The sequence below is a fragment of the Saccopteryx leptura genome, chromosome X, assembly GCF_036850995.1.
Source record: "Saccopteryx leptura isolate mSacLep1 chromosome X, mSacLep1_pri_phased_curated, whole genome shotgun sequence".
Lineage (NCBI taxonomy): Eukaryota > Metazoa > Chordata > Mammalia > Chiroptera > Emballonuridae > Saccopteryx > Saccopteryx leptura.
This window is the reverse complement of record NC_089516.1, coordinates 70,732,518-70,754,692: the sequence shown is the minus strand read 5'-3', so window position 1 is coordinate 70,754,692 and position 22,175 is coordinate 70,732,518. Positions and strand designations below refer to the sequence as shown.

At 40.4% G+C, this 22,175-nt stretch overlaps 1 protein-coding gene across 4 annotated transcripts in view; it reads left to right on the top strand.

Moving 5' to 3' along the window:
* Positions 1-1,648: 1,648 nt before the first annotated feature.
* Positions 1,649-22,175, top strand: part of ZC3H12B (zinc finger CCCH-type containing 12B) — a 208,114-nt gene continuing 187,587 nt past the window's right edge. For all 4 annotated transcript variants that reach the window (XR_010747891.1, XM_066357454.1, XM_066357451.1 and 1 more), the window contains exon 1: positions 1,649-2,123. The gene's annotated coding sequence lies outside the window, so the exon portion shown is untranslated. The remainder of the gene's footprint in view (positions 2,124-22,175) is intronic.

The window sequence follows — 22,175 nt, the reverse complement described above, 5'->3', positions numbered from 1 at the left end:
AGAAAGTGAGAGAAGGGGTGGGAGGGGAGAAGTAACAGGAAGCATCAACTCCCATATGTGCCTTGACCTGGCAAATCGAGGCTTTAGAACTGGTGACCTCAGCATTCCAGGTTGAGGCTTTATCCACTGCACCACCACAGGTCAGACTCCATATGGCATTTCTATTTAATTAGTCTTAGATTATTTTTTATCCTTTCAATTGTTCTTCTCTTTCTTCAATATTTTCTGACTGTCTAGTCTTTATAGAATTTTATTTTTGTCTTATATTCCATTTGAGCTCTCCTTTAATGTTTCATTAGCAATTCTTGGGCCTCTCAGACATCTAACACAGAGTATAGGTATTTTTACACTCCCTAAACTGTTTAAACCTTTTTTTATTTAATGAACATCTAGCAGGGCATGTGATGTTTGTAAATATGTTTATGCACTGTATTAAGTTCAAAATTTGTTGCCATATTTTTATCATTATACATTAAAGTAACTCTAAGCCTAATTTCAAAAAAAAAAAAGATCAAGTAAAGAAGTCCTCAAAAAGCCACAAAATTTGTGTAAATAGTCACTACCCACATGTCATTTCTCAGTGTCAATATTTTGAAAATGAACCTGTGTAGTTTGGAAAGGATCATTGGATACTTACATGTTCATTAACTGGAGAGTTTACATAGATTTCTTCCTCGGATGAAGTTTGAGGAAATATATCTAAGTACTTTATAGATATAGCTATATTTGAAAAACTGCAAGGACTGGTCTGTGGCTGCGTGCCCAAGGGGGAGTGGAAAGGAGCTGGGGCTAGATATATAGAGGAAAGATCTTGAGGACCTCTAACGCTAAGCTAAGGACTTCATACTTTATCCTTTATTATAAGCAATAAGATCTACTGAAAAATAGCTCTAATTTTTACTAAATTATGTACGTTAAGTGCATTCTCTCATTTGATCCTCATAACTATTCTATAGGTACTATAATTATTCCCATTTTACAGATGAAACAGAATTATAGAGGTTAGCATCTTAGCTTAAGGAAACATAGCTACCAGGTGGGGGAGGCAGAAATTCATATTGGCTCTAACTCAGAAGTCCATACTCTAAACTAGAGGGGAAGTGAGAGTAAGAGATTTATGTTTCACAAAGATCATTCCGGTAAGTGCAAGAACAGATTGCACAGACAAGTCTAAAGGTAGGGAGACCATTGAGGATGCAACTGTAGTAGTCAAGAACTGTTAGTTCCTTTACCATAGGAGTTATGCAGTTGAGTAACATGATCAGATAAGTTATTTAGAACATTCCTCTGGAAGTCCTTGTGAAGGATGGATTGAAGTGTAGGAGGAGAGACTAAACAATATTTTGAGATTGTTGGGACTGTCACTCCCTACCACTGAGAAGCCTGTCGAGGGACCAGGAGAGGGTCCTATCTAAGTCCCACAGTTTCTTTTGATCTACAATACATCCTGTACCTCTCCCCATTTCACCCACACCTTGACTACATTCCATCCAGACTCTAAGAAGGAAGGCGGCTTTTGCTCATGTTCATAAGGTGAAGGATTGAGCTCCAACAGCAGCACGGGTGGCCGCGACGGTCGCCGGCGGGGGTGGGGCGCATGCGCGCGGTTGCTAGGCGACCGCAGTCAGGGCGCCGCGGCTGTAAAGGCGCCGGGGCTGTGTGTGTAGGCAGCGGCGCCAGAGGAGGAGGAGCACGAGGTTGCAGCTGCGACCACGGCCCGAGAGGGATCCGCCGGTGCTCTGTGGCGGCGGGGGCTGAGGGACTGGAATCAGCCCTGGGGGTCGCTTCGCTGTGGGGATCGGGGGCGGCGCTCCCGCCCGCGGTCAGGCCTAGTACTCCGGGAGGGTCCGAGCCGCTGGGCGAGGGCCTCCTCTCCTTTGCCGCCTCTCGCCCTTCCACGTCGATGGTGGTGAAGTTGGAGGCGCCAGGGAGAGCTAGGCACCAGACTGCATCCCTTGCACCCAGCTTCTGTAGGGGCGCTTCTCTGGCCCGCGCTCACGGACACCTGCGCCGCCACCTCCGCTCGCCCGCTGAGACCACCCCTGGCGGCGGGCGGGGGGGTGGTCTCCCCCTGCAGGAGCTGAGCCGCAGAGGGCCACGACGGGGACCGTAGGAGAGTAGGGGTGAGTAGTGGCACCGCACTCACCCGGTGCTGGAGCGCGTTTCTGACCTCCGGGGCCCTGGGAGGCAACCCAAGCGCAGCTCTGTCTTGCAGATGCCTCTACTACATCTGTTCACGGCTCCCTATTTCCTTTGAGGTACCTTTCCTTCTCAGAACCATCGCGATCTGGTCTCAACCCCTGCGCCCAGGAATGCGGGGTCGGTGCTGAAGGCCTGTTTCTTAAATGCCATAGATGCTGATAATTCTACGTACAGTCCTATAGCCTGGTCCCTGATTCGGGGAGACTTTCCCAGTGCCGAGCTCGCCCCTTTTCCCTCGCTCTTGCTCTGAGGAGGCTTAGTTTGACCACAGGCTTCTCAAATGTGGATTTTCAGGCTGCTGTTGCTCCAAGCCTCAAGGCTTGAACCGGCAACTAGCATGGCCCCTTACTTTCAGTTTTCTTGCTCTTATTTTCCGAGAGGTTCTGCAAGTCGTGTGCCTGGCTTCTGACTCCTGACATATAACAGTTAGGAAGACAGTACTTATATTAATAACAATAAAACAAACTAGGAAACACTCCACTTTACTTCCAAAGTGGCATCAAACTTGAAGTAGACAAAGAATGTCTGATTGGTAACAGGGCAAACAGATTTTACAAATTAACCACTCTTCCTCCAGAATGACACCTCTTTTTAAATAAATATGGTGAAACCTAAAATGTTCTTAATAAAAGCGAGAATGTGTTATGATCTATCTGTTCTTCCTGGGGTAGTCGGAAGGTGAGAATAGTTGCTTCCAAAAGTCATTGGTTTAGGGGACCTGAAGTGATGTTTTGGACAGGGTGATTAGATGAGGATCTAAAGTTGTAAGGTGCTTTTTGAAAATTAGCAACATTATCTTGGAGGAGTGAAGTGTTACTGAAAGCAAATGGTTGAAAAACTTAATATTCACAGTTGACTCCTTTCAAAAGTAGATAATTTTAGATTAGTGATTTTGAAAGATGGGTTCCTTTTATTGGACTTTAATACCTTCATACTGGTTTTAAAACCATTTCAGTTTCATTTTATTCAGAAGAAAAAAAGTAAAAGGAAAGAAGTGGAAAAGAAGTGAAATAATGGAAAAGCTAAATTTAGTTTTGGATAAATGCTTTTAAGCTAAAGATTTTTAAAAAGGATATAGCTGACACTTGTGATTAGATAACTTGACAGAATAAGTCAAGACTGACAAGTCCCTGATTGTTTTGGGTAAAATGCTTTGCTTTGGCAGTTTTCATGATGTTTGAGCTTCTCTTGGGTATGATTTAAATCACAATGTAATTCTGGTATTACTGCAAAATAATCTTGTTTTAAGTGGCCAACTGACATGCTTCTAGTTGCTAGAGTTTCAAATTTAAAGATTTTTGTTTTGTTTCATTTTGGAAAAGTTCTTGGTGAGTTAAGTCTGAATTATTTGAAATAATAATGTACCAATTAGGTACTTGCTGTTCATCTTTACATACTTGTAGAATGAGGAAGTAACTGGGGTCCAATTTAGAATTCTGTTGTAATGAATATGGCTATGAAGGTGTTACATCAGGGGTCCCCAAACTTTTTACACAGGGGGCCAGTTCACTGTCCCTCAGACCGTTGGAGGGCCGGACTATAAAAAAAAACTATGAACAAATCCCTATGCACACTGCACATATCTTTTTTTTTTTTTTTCACATATCTTATTTTAAAGTAAAAAAACAAAACGGGAACAAATACAATATTTAAAATAAAAAACAAGTAAATTTAAATCAAGAAACTGACCAATATTTCAATGGGAACTATGGGCCTGCTTTTGGCTAATGAGATGGTCAGTGTGCTCCTTTCATTGACCACCAATGAAAGAGGTGCCCCTTCTGGAAGTGCAGCGGGGGCTGGATAAATGGCCTCAGGTGGCTGCATGTGGCCCGCGGGCCGTAGTTTGGGGACCCCTGTGTTACATACTTGAGAGCAGCATTTGCCTGACCTGTGGTGGTGCAGTGGATAAAGCGTTGACCTGGAATGCTGAGGTCGCTGGTTCGAAACCCTGGGCTTACCTGGTCAAGGCACATATGGGAGTTGATGCTTCCTGCTCCTCCCCTCTTCTCTCTCTCTCTCTCTCTCTCTCTCTCTCTCTCTCCTCCTCCTCCTCTTCCTCTCCTCTCTAAAATGAATAAATAAAGTCTTTAAAAAAAAATAAAACAGCGGTTCTCAACCTGTGAGTCGCGACCCCGGCGGCGGGGGGGTGGGGGTGTCAAACAACCAAAACACAGGGGTCGCCTAAAGCCATCGGAAATGAGAACCGCTGTTAAAAAAAAAAAAAAAAAAGAGCAGCATTTACATAGTGTCATAACCACATTATAAGATAATATTAATAGTTAATTTTGCAAGCAAGTGCAATCAAGGCACTTCATCAGTAAACTCTGGGATGAGTTATTTTTTTACTTGAATTCAGTATACTTTTTTTTTATATATACAGAGTCAGAGAGAGGGACAGATAGGGACAGACCAAACCGGAAGGAAGAGAGATGAGAAGCATCAATTCTTTGTTGCATCACCTTAGGTTGTCCACTGATTACTCTCTCATATGTGCCTTGATGGGGGGAGCTGCAGCAGAGTGAATGACCCCTTGCTTGAGCCAGTGACCTTAGGCTCAAGGCATTGACCATGGCATCATGTATTTGATCCCACACTCAATCCAGCGACCCTGTGCTCAAGCTGGTGAGCCTGTGCTCAACCAGGATGAGCCCATGCTCAAGCTATTGACCATGGGGTTTCTTTTTCTTTCTTTCTTTCTTTTTTTTTTTTTTTTTTTTGTATTTTTCTGAAGCTGGAAACGGGGAGGCAGTCAGACAGACTCCAGCATGCACCCGACTGGGATCCACCCGGCATGCCCACCAGGGGGTGATGCTCTGCCCATATGGGGCGTCACTCTGTTGCTACCAGAGCCACTCTAGCGTGTGAGGCAGAGGCCATCTTTGCTCCAATGGAGCCTTGGCTGCGGGAGGGGAAGAGAGAGACAGAGAGGAAGTAGAGGGGGATGGAGAAGCAGATGGGCGCTTCTCCTGTGTGCCATGGCCGGGAATCAAACCCGCGACTTCCGCACACCAGGCTGATGCTCTACCACTGAGCCAATCAGCCAGGGCTAGACCATGGGGTTTCAAACCTCAGTCCTCCGCATCCTAGTTTGATGCTCTATCCACTGTGCCACCGCCTGATCAGGTGAATTCAACATACTTTTATATTCTCTATTCTCCAAGTGCCCATTAGTATACTAGGTACTGTGGAGAAAAGAACAGAGACAGGCCCCAGGAGTTAAATTGATTATCCATTAGAGAAAAAAAAATGCATACATGAGACATCATGGCCAACGATAGAAACATACAGTAGTACAGAATTAGAGATAAAATAATTAAGAGTAAAAAAGCTTTGAAGGTTGGTGTTCATCTGATATGTCTTTATAAAGTCAGACTTGAGGCCTTGGCTAGTTGGCTCAGTGGTAGAGTGTCGGCCTGGCGTGAGGAAGTCCCGGGTTTGATTCCTGGCCAGGGCACACAGGAGAGGTGCCCATCTGCTTCTCCACCCCTTCCCCTCTCCTTCCTCTCTGTCTCTTCCTCTCCTGCAGCCGAGGCTCCATTGGAGCAAAAGATGGCCCGGGCGCTGGGGATGGCTCCTTGGCCTCTGCCTCAGGTGCTAGAGTGGCTCTGGTTGCGACAGAGCAACGCCCCAGATGGGCAGAGCATCGCCCCCTGGTGGGCGTGCCGGGTGGATCCTGGTTGGGCGCATGCTGGAGTCTGTCTGACTGCCTCCCCGTTTCCAGCTTCAGAAAAATACAAAAATAAAATAAAATAAAATAAAGTCAGACTTGATTCAGTTTTTGATAGAACTATAAAATTTGCTAGAAGAGGGGAGGTCAGTATGACATAAACAAAGGCACTTTCTAATCTCTGTAAATATTACACTCTTGGATAAACCTAAGAGGAGATGCTTCTGTCAGTGGCAATGAACTTCTTTGTAATGAATATACTTTCTTATGACAAATTACATATTAAATTAAATATTAGATAAATGGAAATCAAAACTTCGATGAGATGCCACCTCACACCTGTTAGATTGGCTGTTATCAACAAGACAGGTAAAAAGAAGTGTTGGAGAGGCTGTGGAGGAAAAGGAACCCTCATTCACTCCTGGTGGGAATGTAAACTGGTACAATCATTTTGGAAGACGGTATGGTGGTTCCTCAAAAAATTAAGAATAGAACTACCATATGACCCAGCAATCCCTCTACTGGGTATCTATCCTCCAAAACTCACAAACATTGGTACACAAAGACACTTGCACCTCCATGTTCATCACAGCATTATTCACATGGCCAAGGGATGGAAACAACCAAAGTGTCCCTTGATAGAAGATTGGATAAGAAAGTGGTAGTACATATATACAATGGAATACTACTCAGCCATGAGAAATGACATAATGACATGTACGACAATATGAATGGACTTGAGAACATTTACTTAGAATATACTAAGTGAAATAAGTAAATCAGAAAAAGCTAAGAATTAGGGGATTCCATACATATATGGGATATGAAACTGAGACTCATGGACAGAGATAAAAGTGAAGTGGTTACCAGGGGGAGGGGAATAAGGACAGATAAACATATAGTGATGGAACATTTGACTTTGAGTGATGGGTACACAACACAATCAACAGTTCAAATGCTATAAAGATATTACCTGAAACATAAGTATTCTTATTGATCAATGTCACCCCATTAAATTTAATTTATAAAAATAATTAAATATGTTTTAAAATGTACATATTTAAAAGTCATATTTAAAATAATCACCCTATTTTTTGAAGCAAGTGAGAATATTTTCTAGGCAGATATAAAATATTAAATACACATATTTTTATAACCTGTTCATTTTCCACTGTCTCCTGAGATAATTATGTGTTTTGTATGAGACCAATCTCATTGGTACAACTTTAGATTATTAATATGCTTCAAAGACTATTTCTTGATAAAGAAAAGTAAGGAAATTCTTTAAACAACATGAATTTTGGTCCATAAAAGTTTATTACGTAGTTTTAGTACTGCTATATTTTTAGTTTTTTGACAGGGACAGAGAGACAGAGAGAGGGACAGATAGGGACAGACAGGAAGGGAGAGAGATGAGAAGCATCAGTTCTTCTTTGTGGCACCTTAGTTGTTCATTGATTGCTTTCTGATATGTGCCTTGTCCAGGGTGGGGGCTATAGCAGAGCAAGTGACTCCTGGCTCAAACCAGCAACCTTGGGCTTCAAGCCAGTGACCTTTGGGCTCAATCCAGCAACGATGGGGTCATGTCTGGGATCCCATGCTCAAGCCAGTGACCCCGTGCTCAAGCCCAATTAGCCCTTGCTGAAGCTGGTGACCTCGGATTTTCAAACCTGGGTCCTCTGCGTCCCAGTCCAGCGCTCTATCCACTGTGCCACTGCTTGGTCAGGCAGTACTACTATTTCTATTATTTTCTAAAAACAAAGGGGGGTATGTCAAATTCCTGCAAATTGATGTCTGTCAAAGTTTTAGTAATGTTATGAGTAATGCATGTGTTAATAGTTGGCATCTGCCCTGGCCGGTTGGCTCAGCGGTAGAGCGTCGGCCTGGCGTGCGGGGGACCCGGGTTCGATTCCCGGCCAGGGCACATAGGAGAAGCACCCATTTGCTTCTCCAACCCCACCCCCTCCTTCCTCTCTGTCTCTATCTTCCCCTCCCGCAGCCAAGGCTCCATTGGAGCAAAGATGGCCCGGGCGCTGGGGATGGCTCCTTGGCCTCTGCCCCAGGCACTAGAGTGGCTCTGGTCGTGGCAGAGCGATGCCCCGGAGGGGCAGAGCATCGCCCCCTGGTGGGCAGAGCTTCGCCCCTGGTGGGCGTGCCGGGTGGATCCCGGTAGGGCACATGCGGGAGTCTGTCTGACTGTCTCTCCCCGTTTCCAGCTTCAGAAAAATACAAAAAAAAAAAAAAATAATTGGCATCTAACATTAGAGTTGAATCTATAATTACAAACCTCTACAAAAGTAATTTTACTGCTTTTCTAATAACTTTGCTGTGTTGAGAATTAGTTATATGACCAATAGTCTCCTGGGGTTTAGTCAACCATTATAAATTGATGTTTATATGTAGGAAAAGAACAATAAGAAAATATACTATAATTATTACATCAATAGAGGGGTGTGTCTTCCAACATAAATTTACATATCAGATTTTTTTTTTATTTAGTGAGAGGAGGGGAGGCAGAGAGACAGACTCCTGCATGTGCCCGACTGGGATCCACCCAGCAAGCCCACTAGGGGCGATACTCTGCCTATCTGGAGCTTTGCTAAGTTGCTCAGCAACTGAGCTCTTCTTATCACTTGAGGTGGAGGCCCTGGAGCCATCCTCAGTGCACAGGGCCAACTTGTTCCAACTGAGCCATGGCTGCTGCGGGGAGGGGAGAACGAGAGAGAGAAGCAAGCTGAGGAGGGGTGGAGAAGCAGATGGGCACTTCTCTTGTGTATCCAGACTGGGAATCAAACCCAGGACATCCATATTCCAGGCCAACATTCTACCACTGAGTCAGCCAGGCAGGGCCCACATATTAAAATGTAAAAGGGAAAAAAAAATCTTGATTTAATACACAGATTTACTCTAAGGAGCAATATGCCAAAATTTGACATTTTTTGAGGGTTCTATATGCCATCTTATACCTTTCATTTAGTATCATTTGATGCCAGTCATATTCTTCTCTGAGTATAGTTATTATTAATAAACATGAATTCACAGTAGCTAATAGTTTCAACAAATATAATTGTTTTGAGCATTCTCTACCTAAAGCATAAGTTATGAGTTAAATAAAGAAGTTACTAGTTAGAGAACCAAATGGTCCACACAGATACTGTCAATGAATATTTGATCATTGTTAGGCATTAACCAGCTAACGGAAAGCAAAATATATTCAAAAGGCATTGGGATCAGTCTCCTTAACTAAGCAAGTATTACACATTTCTGTTCTTACTTAGCTGCTTATGCTAGTATCAAAAGGGAAGATTGTTGGGAAGAGCATTGGTGAATTAAAATAATGGTCAAGGCCTGACCAGGCGGTGGCGCAGTGGATAGAGCGTCGGACTGGGATGCGGAAGACCTAGGTTTGAGACCCCGAGGTCGTCAGCTTGAGTGCAGGCTCATCTGGTTTGAGCAAAAAAGCTCACCAGCTTGGACCCAAGGTCGCTGGCTTGAGCAAGGGGTTACTCAGTCTGCTGAGGCCACCGGTCAAGGCACATATGAGAAAGCAATCAATGAACAACAAAGGTGTCACAAGGAAAAACTAATGATTGATGCTTCTCATCTCTCTCCATTCCTGTCTGTCTGTCCCTATCTATCCCTCTCTCTGACTCTCTCTCTGTCTCTGTAAAGAAAAATAAAAAAAAATAAAAAAAAGAAAGAAAAATAAAATAATGGGCAAACTGCTGAGAAAATTAAAATTACCTTATATCAACTTCTAAGTACTGTGGTGGTTTAAGGCAGGTACACATCTTAGGTAAATTGATAAATTTTAGTGGTGACAGCATGTGAAATAAGGTAAGGGATTGTCAGTTTCTATTACTGTATAATAGCTATTTTTACAGTATTACTGAATGTGTTGGTAGAGCAGCATACACTGAGTATCACTGATGTATCCATAAGTTATAAGTTTTTTTTTTTTAATGTGAGAGGAGGGGAGGTAGTGAGACAGACTCCCACATACGCCCTGACTGGGATCCACGTGGCAACCCTGTCTGGGGCCAATGCTCATGCACTGAGCTATTGTTAGTGCCTGACGTTGTCACAGTCAGACCAACCGAACTATCCCCAGGCCATGCTCAAACTATCAATAATTGAGTCACTGCCTGAAGGAGGGGAAGAGAGAGTGAAGGGGAAGAGGGTGGGGAGAGAAGCAGATGGTTACTTCTCCTGTGTGCCCTGACTGGGATTCCAACCCTAGACTTCCGTACCCAGGGCTAACAGTCTATCCATTGAGCCACCAGCCAGGGCCATAATTTTCTTTAAATATGTAGTTTTAAATATGTTGTCATATTCTTAATTATTATCTTTATTATGTCAATGTATTGAAAACTTTCCCAGCTGAGTACAACTCTAAATTTTATTATGGAAGTTTATGGGGATAATGGCTTTGATCACACAGTTCTTTTTGGGCTGTAGTTTTGGGAACATAACCTTTTTTTTTTTTTTTTTTTTTTTTTTATTTTTCTTAAGTTGGAAATGGGGAGGCAGTCCGACCGGGATCCACCCGGCATGCCCACCAGGGTGCAATGCTCTGCCCATCTGGGGCATTGCTCTGCCGCAATCAGAGCCATTTTAGCACCTGAGGGTGTGGAGAAGCAGATGGGCACTTCTCCTGTGTGCCCTGGCCGGGAATCGAACCCGGGACTCCCACACGCCAGGCTGACACTCTACCACTGAGCCAACCAGCCAGGGCCATAGTCTTTTTTATTAAGTGAAAAATACCCACAACCAATTCAATGCAGGAATAAAAGTGGAGAGGATAATTCCTTAATGTTTAGTACCTACAAACAAAACAAAACATTCATATATAAGTTATAAACTAATATTCATAAGAACAGTCTCATACACAATTATCATTCTTTTAATATCATATTATGAATTGTTAACTCTCATTGGACTGTTGGCACCCAAAAGTTTCCCTGCAATCTCATTCATTCCTCTTTTCTTAATAAGAAATGCACTTCAGAGATTTGATGGTGAGATTTTATTCCTGAAATAGAAGCTTTTGGTAGCAATTTTTAAAATGCAGTAAATATTGAATGAAAACTTGAAATTGAATTTTGACAGCATTAATAATGAGGAAAAATTTCTGACAACTATCATAAAATCACTTATATGTGGAATCTAATGAACAAAATAACCTTATGAACAATATAGAAAGGCATGGATACATGGAACAGACTGCTGTCAGAGGGGAGGGGTTGGGGGACTGAATGGAAGCATGTGACAGGATTAGCTAAAAAATATAACTACATAGCAAGTAGTCACAGACAACATTGTGGCGATAGCCAGAGGGTGGGAGATTGGTTGGAGGATGTAAAGGGGGGGGAGTGGGGACAGAAAATGACTTTGCTTGGGGTAATGGATGCAGAATGCAGTGTGCAGATGACATTATGTTGAGTTATACACTTGAAACCTGTGTGGTTTTGTAAACCAATGTCACCCCAATAAATTCTATTACAAAACATTGTACATTACGTCTCCATGATCATTCACAGCCCTAAATCACATAGCTCCCTGTTATGGTCACTTTCTGCACCTCATTTCTACTTTCGTTAAACACTGTGGCTATTGGTTTGTTCTTACTGTCACTTCTGAGCTACGTTTTGGGGCCCTGAATGAGTTTTACAAATAGACTTATATTTTTAAAAAGTTACTCAGGAAAGGTTTTCTGTCATAGTCTGAAAAGCTGGATTCATATAAGATGAACTGCATTTGAAACTGGGTGTTTTAACAGGAAGGAGCAATAAGAAGACTAATCCAAGTTCTGTGTCTAACTCAGTCAGTTTTTTTGTGTGTGACAGACAGAAAGACAGATAGAGGGACAGATAGGGACAGACAGGCAGGGGGAGAGATGAGAAGCATCAATTCTTCATTGCAGCTCCTTAGTTGTTCATTGATTGCTTTCTCATATGTGCCTTGACCGGGGGGCTACAACAGAGCAAGTAACCCCTTGCTCAAGCCAGAGACCATGGGCTCAAGCCAGCGACTTTTGGACTCAAGCCAGCCACCATGGGGTCATGTCTATGATCCCACACTCAAGCCAGTGACTCCACACTCAAGCTGGTGAGCCCACACTCAAGCTGGTGACCTTGGGGTTTCAAACCTTTGGGGTCCTTTGTTTCCCGGTCTGATGCTCTATCCACTGCAACTCAGGCAATTTCTGAATTGCTAGATTTTTAATTTAAAAACAATTATTTATTGTAGGTAATATAACATCAGGAGTTATAGGTACTTTTAAAATAAAAGTAGTGATTTTTTCAGAGTGATTTAGAGCAGTGGTCCGCAACCATTTTTGGGCCATGGACCGGTTTAATGTCAGAAAATATTTTAACTGACCGGCCTTTAGGGTGGGACGGATAAATGTATCACGTGACCGAGACAAGTGTCAAGAGTGAGTCTTAGATGGATGTAACAGAGGGAATCTGGTCATTTTTTAAAAATAAAACATCGTTCAGACTTAAATATAAATAAAACGGAAATAATGTAAGTTATTTATTCTTTCTCTGCGGACCGGTACCAAATGGCCCATGGACCGGTACTGGTCTGTGGCCTGGGGGTTGGGGACCACTGAGTTAGAGTCCTTCATTACTTTTTACCATATAATTTTATATAGTTGCACTTAATTTTTTTTCATTTTCGAATAAAAGTTTATATCTTTTCCATTTTGCTATATTGCTGTACTACTTTATGTTTATGCAACATCTTTCAACTGAGGAATTTAAAGCATTCTTTTTTACCTTTTGTGACTTTACTTATCATCCACCTAGGACTACATTTATTTATCTTTCAAATTGAAAACTAGTTGACATATGAGGTGTGATGTATGTAATAAATTTGATTCTACAGGTCATACATAAGCCCGTCTTATTCATTACTGTTTCTTGCCCTTTGCAGGTCCAGGCATATATCATATACTAATTCATTTTATTGTTCTTACTGAGTTTTTTTTTTTGTTTTTTTTTTACAGAGACAGAGAGTGAGTCAGAGAGAGGGATAGACAGGGACAGACAGACAGGAACGGAGAGAGATGAGAAGCATCAATCATTAGTTTTTCATTGCGCGTTGTGACACATTAATTGTTCATTGATTGCTTTCTCATATGTGCCTTGACCGCGGGCCTTCAGCAGACTGAGTAGCCCCTTGTTGGAGCCAGCGACCTTGGGTTGAAGCTGGTGAGCTTTTGCTCAAACCAGATGAGCCTGTGCTCAAGCTGGCGACCTCGGGGTCTCGAACCTGGGTCCTCCACATCCCAGTCCGATGCTCTATCCACTGCGCCACCGCCTGGTCAGGTTTTTGCTGAGTTTTAATTTAATCTCTAGATGTTCACACGGATGCTTATCTTGTTTCTCTTCCTGTGTATTTTTGAGGCTATCATTAACTGGGTTGTTCTTACTCATCATCAATAGATTTACTGGATTGTATTATTACCAGATTGATTAAAAATACCTGTGATTCCATAGAAGAGAAAAGAGTATGTGTTAGATCAGGGGTCCCCAAACTACGGCCCGCGGGCCAATGCGGCTCCCTGAGGCCATTTATCCGGCCCCCGCTGCACTTCCGGAAGGGGTACCTCTTTCATTGGTGGTCAGTGACAGGAGCATAGTTCCCATTGAAATACTGGTCAGCTTGTTGATTTAAATTTACTTGTTCTTTATTTTAAATATTGTATTTGTTCCCATTTTGTTTTCTTACTTTAAAATAAGGTATGTGCAGTGTGCATAAGGATTTGTTCATGAGCCCTGGCCGGGTGGCTCAGCGGTAGAGCGTCGGCCTAGCGTGCGGAGGACCCGAGTTCGATTCCCGGCCAGGGCACACAGGAGAAGCGCCCATTTGCTTCTCCACCCCTCCGCCGCGCTTTCCTCTCTGTCTCTCTCTTCCCCTCCCGCAGCCAAGGCTCCATTGGAGCAAAGATGGCCCGGGCGCTGGGGATGGCTCTGTGGCCTCTGCCTCAGGCGCTAGAGTGGCTCTGGTCGCAATATGGCGACGCCCAGGATGGGCAGAGCATCGCCCCCTGGTGGGCAGAGCGTCGCCCCTGGTGGGCGTGCCGGGTGGATCCCGGTCGGGCGCATGCGGGAGTCTGTCTGACTGTCTCTCCCCGTTTCCAGCTTGAGAAAAATGAAGAAAAAAAAAAAAAAAAAAAAAAGGATTTGTTCATAGTTTTTTTATAGTCTGGCCCTCCAATGGTCTGAGGGACAGTGAACTGGCCCCCTGTGTAAAAGGTTTGGGGACCCCTGTGTTAGATTTTGTTTCAGTTTTTCTTAATTTACAATGACTTTGGTAGAATAATTCTAAAATGGTTGAAGTTTTCAATTTTAGAATATTTTTTATGAACTGTAGTTTTTATGGCTTCCTTGTACACACAGTAACCAGAACTAGGATAACAAAGTGTTACCCCTAGGGCTCTTGGTTTAATAAATACATCAGAATGATTTGTAATTAGTATGTAAATGAGTTATATGTAAAAAGTTATTTCTAAAGTATTTAAAGGTGCTTGAAAGCATTTTTTCTTTTAAGTATTTTTAATATCTTCTCTAGTATCTTGCTTACACTATTAATTTGCTTAGCAAACTGTTTGTTCTTAAATAATACTAAAGTCAATTTAATTTCAACCCTTATCTGAATTATCATCAATTCTGAATCAGTGGTGTCCAAATTACAACACAATAAAATTTCTTTAATTCAAACCGTGCTAATAAAAAATTTGTTGTAGTCTGGATATAGTATTTATGCTAAAAATCCCTTCAGGAGGTTGTCTACCCCATGCTGCTGATGGATTACACTCCATGAAAGGAGTGCTAGGGTATATGAAGATAGGAACTATCTAGGTTTTAAAAGTGTCTTCTAAGTGCTCTTTCGAATATATGAGAATTAGAATATTAATTGCATTGGGCTGTTTACAAGAAAAGATATTTGAACATCAATTAATAGTTTAAGCAAAATTGAGGTAAATAGTTATGGTCTGCAGCTTACAGATGTTTTAAAAACTGCAGTAGCAATATTATTTGTAAGTTAATTCTGTGCAATTACAAATTCATATTATCAATTAAGTAGAGAGAGAAGGTAAAATGTGCATTAAAAGTTGTATATAATGTTCTTTTTTAAGTCATTTTTAAAATTTTTCAATTATAGTTTACATACAATATTACATTAGTCTTAGGTGTACACCGTGTGAACAGGCATTATATGACTTACTAAGTGATAATCCTTGTAAGTCTCATACCCATCTGTAACCATACATAGGTATTAGAATCTGTATTGTTGACTATATTCTCTATGGTGTAATTTTCATCCCATGACTATTCTGTAACTGCCAATCTGTACTTTTGAATCCTTTCACCCTTTCACACATTCCCCCTACCCCCCTTCCCATCTGGCAACCGTTAAAATATTCTCTGTATCTATGAGTCTGTTTCTGTTGTGCTTGTTCATTTATTTTGTCTTTTTAGATGTAATTGTCGATAAATATGTGTTTATTACCATTCTATTGTTCTTATTTTTATCTTTTTTTTCTCTTTCTTTTTAAAAATACCCTTTAGTATTTCATGTAGTACTGGTTTGATGGTGATGAACTCCTTTAGCTTTTTCTTGTCTGGGAAGCTCTTTATATGTCCTTCAATTCTAAATGACAGCTTTGCTGGGTAGAGTAATCTTCTTTGAAGGTCCTTGCTTTTCATCACTTTGAATATTTCTTGCCACTCCATTCTGGCCTGCAAGGTTTCTGTTAAGAAATCAGCTGACAGTCTATGAGAGTTCTCCTCTAGATAACAGATTTTCTCTTGCTGCTTTTAAGATTCTCTCCTTGTCTTTAACCTTTTTTTGTTTTAATTATGATGTGTTTTGGTGTGGGCCTCTTTGGGTTCATCTTGCTGGGACTCTCTGCACTTCCTAGACATGTCTGTCTATTCCTTCAACAGGTTGGAGAAGTTTTCTGTCATTAGTTTTTTCAAATAAGTTTTCAATTTCATGATCTCTTTCTTCTCCTTCGGGGACCACCTTAATGCGAATGTTGGTATGCTTGTAGTTGTCGCAGAGGCTCTTTACACTATCGTCATTTTTTAAGATTCTTTTTACTTTCTGATATTCTGATTGGATGTTTTTTGCTTCTTTATATTCCAAGTCACTATCTGATTCTCAGCATCATCTACTATACTGTTGATGCTCTGTAAAGTATTCTTTATTTCAGTTACGGTAGCCTTCATTTCTCACTCATTCTTTTTTATGGTTTCTATGTACTCACTAAGTTTTTTGAGCATCCTTATAACCATTGTTTTGAACCCTGTATCTGTTAGTTTGCTTACCTCCATTTTATTTAATTATTTTTCCTGGAAATTTCTTCTGTTCTTCATTTGGGACATGTTTCTTTGTATTCATACTTTGCCTGCTTCTCTACGTTTGTTTCTATGTATTAGGTAGAGATGCTATGATTCCCAGGCTTGGTAGAGTGACCTTGTATGTTAATGATGTTGCAACAGTTCTGAAACCAGTAAAAGTTCAGGATGTCCCTCTTCTCCAGTTCTGAATTAATAATTGTATAATGAATTCATACATATTGATACAGATTTATTCTATATATGATTCAATAAGCTCTTAAAACCAACAATTCTGGCACTGTGGAATGAAATTCTTCAGACAAGAAACTGGAATGAATGTCAAAGTAGACCAGTGTAGCAGACTACACCTAATTATAGGGTTGCTAGAAGCTTGTTATTTTCTATTGATGCTCCTTTGAGAGGGGAGAAAAGGTAGTTATTTGCTTCCTGTCTTTTACAGTAATGATAAAATGTTTCTACTGTGTAACTCATTGCTCTTTACTTATAGAACTTAAATCTTAGGAGTAAGAGCATAGGTCATTGAATTAACTAGTATAAAATTTTAGCCTGCTGAATTTTTTTAACTAATTAGAATTCTCCACCTCCCACCTTTACCTTTATGGATGAGAGGAATAGAGACTGAATATTGTGTAACAATTTTCTCACAGCTAAACATCCAATGCAGAATAAGAATTAGTGAAATCTACCATATTTCCCCAAGTATAAGACATACCTTAATTTTGGGTTTCGAAATTTGAAAAAAAATGTATTACATAAAGTTATTGACCTCAAATTTTATTCATCATAAAATTCATACAACTCCTAATCACTATCAAAACTCCCATCCATTAGCTTGTCCTCATCTGTGTCTGATGACAAATCACTATTTTCATATATTGCCTCATCCTCAGTTCCATCTATGGCATTTGAATGTGGGAGACAGGCTGTAAATTGAAAAAACCTTTATAGCCTAGGGCTTAGTTTAAGACTAAGATCTTCCCCACATCCTTTTTAAGGCTAAGCTCTTCCTCACATCTTTAGCTGTTGCATGGTGGGGGTTTTCTGCACTTGTGAGAATTCTTTGTTTTCCTCAGAAATGTGACTTTGTATCTAAGCTTTCTTTGTTTTGCTAATGACTTTGTTCTGCCCTATAAATAAAGAGGTTTGAGGGTGGAGACTTGCTCTTGCAAGCCATCAGCTGTGCAATGGGTCCTCCCAATTCCATTCTTTTTTTTTTTTCTGTGTTTATTTTCTAATCCTCCACCATTTCCACCTGAGACCTGCTAAATTATTTGTTGTGCTGGCTCGCGACATTTGAAATACCACACTTCTTAAATAACTTGACAATGATCTCAATCTTGATATTATCCCAGGATCTTTTCACCCAGGTACATACTTCTCCTATGGTTGGTTTCTTCACTCTTCCTGCTGGTGTCAAATTGTCTCCAGAAGACTTCATCCATTGGTTCCATTCATCTCTCATGGCAGTGTTGAAGGGTTTGTTAATGCTGACATCAAGTGGTTGGAGCTGGGATGTCAAGCCTCCAAGTATGATGGCAACTTTTGTTTTTTGCTTTGCAACCATCTTCTTTGTGTTTTTTGTTATGTGTGCCCTGAACTGATCAAGCACCAATTGGGCAGGTTTGCATAAGAGCCCACCTGGTCTCCTTCTCCAGATTTTCTCAAACCAGATCTTCATCCTATCCTGACCCATCCAACCCTTGTCATGAACATGGACAATCACTCCTCGAAGAATATCTTCTTTTGGCATTGTTTTGTGTTTGAAAATCAGCATAGGAGGCAGTTTGGTTCTGTCAGCATAGCAAGCTGGAACAACTGTATATGGCTCTTTTCATGTCCACTTGTCTTCATAGTTACAGTTTTCACCCCATTCTTATCAACAGTTTTGTTACTTGGGCCATCAAATTGAAGGGGGACTTCGTTCGTATTTGTGATCTGTCCCAACTCAAACTGCTGTGTCTTCTGACATTGAATGACAAAACAATGAAATTCAAGGACCTTCTGCTCATAGCTTTCAGGCATCTTTTGGGCAAGTCTGGTGCATGTGTGCATGCTTAGTCCATTCCACTTCATGAACCTGAAGCAATAATTGTGTCCTCCTTTGAAACCAGTAACTTCTTTTTAGTTAGCAATTCTTCTTGCCTCATGCTGAACCATCTTTGTGGACACAGGAATTCCAACTGCCCTTTGCTCTTCAATCCATATCTTCAATTCTCTCTCTAAATCAGGCCATTTTGCTGACTTGCCTCTCATGGCCTTCTTCTGCCAAGGCATTTTCAGTAGGGTTTCTTCTTCCCGTAGCCAGTCTTGGATTGATTTCTCAGTTGGAGGAGGACCAAACTTACGTTCAACAGCACGATTTCCATTCACTTTTGCCAACTGGATCATTTCTAATTTGGATTCAGCACTGTATGAAAATCTTTTCTGAGCCATTTCTGGGCAAAATGTGGCAAAACATAACCTACTGTAATATACTGGTAACAAATTCGAAATAATGAGCGCAAAGATAACAAGCGTAAAAAAGCAAGAAATCCAAGTAAAAAAATCTACAACCACTGTATATGGTGTACCAAGTTATTAGACCCCAAAGTTTTTGAAAAAGGGTGCATCTTATACATGGGGGAATACGGTATTTCATTCTTAGCATTCTACTCTTAACAGAAAGGGGCAGAAGCATAGGAAAGAAGTTTTAACCATTTGATTTTGGAAGGAAATTGTTATATTTACATTTGAAAATGAATGTTTCTAATTTAGGTAGTCTCAGAGACTCTGTTAACTAAAGGCTATTGAATAAAATATCTTAGTTAATGTATTTTCTAATTAACTATATATTTGTGTGAGTAGCTTTATGTAGTCACCACATCAATATACCCTAACTCCATCAATCACAAGCCTCTTTCATTCTGTTTATTATGCCATACTCATCTTCTTTGTCTCCTTCCCCAACCCCTGACCTCTAATCTGTTCTCTATCTTTATAATTATATGATTTCATAAATGTTGTATAATGTTTCTCTTTATCCTTAGTCATTTTCTTTTCTCTGAAGTCTACTTTACGTGAAAGTGCTTTTTTTTAAACATTTATGTTTCAATGTTGTATATTTTTTCCATACATTTACTTTCAATCTACAATGTTTTTATCTTTGAAGTGAATTTCTTGTAGACCACATATACCAGACTACGTTTCTTAAGTGATAATGGCAAGGTTTATTAGAGTGAAAAAGAGATAGTATGCCCTCAGAAAAGCAGAGAAAAGTCAGGCTATAGTAGCAACTGCATGGATTCAAGAAAGGAAGTTACAGACTCAAAAAAAGAGACTCCTTTGCTGCTAGTCCCAGCTCCTCTGGTTGCAAGTTTGGTGAGGACCCTTAGACTTTAGGAGAAAAGAAGGTGGAAATTACTTGCCCTGGGGAAGGGCACAGGTGTGCTCCAATTAGGAAGACCTAGACCATGTTTTTTAAATCACTTTGCCAACCTGTCTTTTATTTGGTGCATTTAGATTATTTATTTATTTATTTTTAAAGATTTTGTTTATTGATTTTAGAGAGAGAAGAGAAAGAGAGAGAGAGAGAGAGAGAAAGAATGAGGGAGAGGAGGAGTAGGAAGCATCAACTTATAGTTGCTTCCCATATATGCCTTGACAAGGGAAGCCTGGGCTTTTGAATTGGTGACCTCAGCATTCAGGTTGATGCTTTGTCCACTGTGCCACCACAGGTCAGGCATATTTATATATTAAAACAATTATTGATATGTTAAGGCTATGTCTACCATTTTTATTGTGATAACAAAAACATACTACATGAGATCTATTCCTTTAACAAAATTTTAAGTGCTCAGTAAAATATTGTACAGCGGATCTCTAGAACATTTTCATCTTGCATGACTGAAACTGACCATTGAACGGTAACTCCTCGTCCCTCCTCCCCCCAGGCCTTGGCAACCACCATTCTATTATACTTTCTGCTTCTATGATTCTGACTACATTTAGATGCCACATATAAGTGAATCACACAGTAGCTGTCATTCTGTGACTGGCTTATTTTACTTGGAATAATGTCTTCAAGATTTATCTATGTTGTAGCATGTAACAGAATTTCCTTCTTTTTTAAGGCTCAATAATAGTCTATTGTATGTATTTACCACATTTTCTTTATCTAGTCATCTGTTGATGGGCATTTAGGTTGTTTCTACCTCTTGGCTATTGTAAATAATACTGCAATATACAGTTAAGTGTAAATATCTCTTAGAGATTCTATTTTCAATACTTTTGGATAAATACCCAGAAGTGTAATTGTTGGTATGTTTTTTCTTAATGATAGTTAAAATTGTTTTTAGAGGAACCTCCATTCTGTTTTCCATGGCAGTTTTACATTCACCAAACATGGCACAAGATTTCTAGTTTCTGAGTATTCTCACTGATACTTATTTTGTTCCTTCTCCTCCTCCTCCTTTTTTCTTTTTTTGTAAAGGCCATCCTAACAGGTGTGAAGTAATATCTCCTTGTGGTTTTGGTTTATATTTCCTTGATAAATTAGCTATGTTGAACATCCTTTTGTGTTTATATTTATTTTATTATTTTTTTAAAATTAATTTTAATGGGGTGACTAATCAATCAGGTTACAAGGGTTCAGAGAAAACATCTCGAAGTTATTTTGACATTTGATTATGTTGCATACCTATCACCCAAAGTCACATAGTCTTCTGTCACCTTCTATCTGGTTTTCTTTGTGCCCCTCCTCTCCTTCCACCCCCTCCTTTCCCTTCCCCACCCCCGGTAACCACCACACTCTTGTCCATGTCCCTGAGTCTCATTTTTATGTCCCACCTATGTATGGAATCATATAGTTCTTGGTTTTTTCTGATTTACTTATTTCACTCAATATAATATCATCAAGGCCCATCCATGTTGTTGTAAATGATCCAATGTCATCATTTCTTATGGCTGAGTAGTATTCCATAGTATGTATGTGCCACATCTTCTTTATCTAGTCATCTATTGAAGGACTTTTTGGTTGTTTCCATGTCTTGGCCACTGTGAACAATGCTGCAATGAACATAGGGCTGTATGTGTCTTCATGTACCAGTGTTTTTGAGTTATGGGGGTATATTCCCAGTAGAGGGATTGCTGGGTCATATGGTAGTTCTATTTTTAATTTTTTGAGAAACCACCATACTTTCTTCCATAATGGTTGTACTACTTTACATTCCCACCAACAGTGAATGAGGGTTCCTTTTTCTCCACAGCCTCTCCAGCATTTGCTATTACCTGTCTTGTTGATAATAGCTAATCTAACAGGTGTGTGGTGTTATTTCATTGTAGTTTTGATTTGCATTTCTCTAATAGCTAATGAAGATGAGCATCTTTTCATAATATATCTGTTGGCCATTTGTATTTCTTCCTGGGAGAAGTGTCTGTTCATGTCCTCTTCCCATTTTTTTATTGGATTGTTTGCTTGTTTGTTGTTGAGTTTTATGAGTTCTTTGTATATTTTGGATATTAGGCCCTTATCTGAGCTGTTGTTTGAAAATATCATCTCCCATTTAGTTGGCTGTCTGTTTGTTTTGTTGTCAGTTTCTCTTGCTGAGCAAAAGCTTCTTAGTCTGATGTAGTCCCATTCATTTATCTTTGCCTTCACTTCCCTTGCCTTTGGAGTCAAATTCATAAAGTGCTCTGTGTAACCAAGGTCCATGAGTTTAGTACCTATGTTTTCTTCTATGTAATTTATTGTTTCAGGTCTTATATTAAGGTCTTTGATCCATTTTGAATTAATTTTAGTACAAGGGGCCAAACTGTAGTTGAGTTTCATTCTTTTGCATGTGGTTTTCCAATTTTCCCAGCACCATTTGTTGAAGAGGCTTTCTTTTCTCCATTGTGTGTTGTTGGCCCCTTTATTGAAAATATACATGTGGTTTTATGTCTGGGCTTTC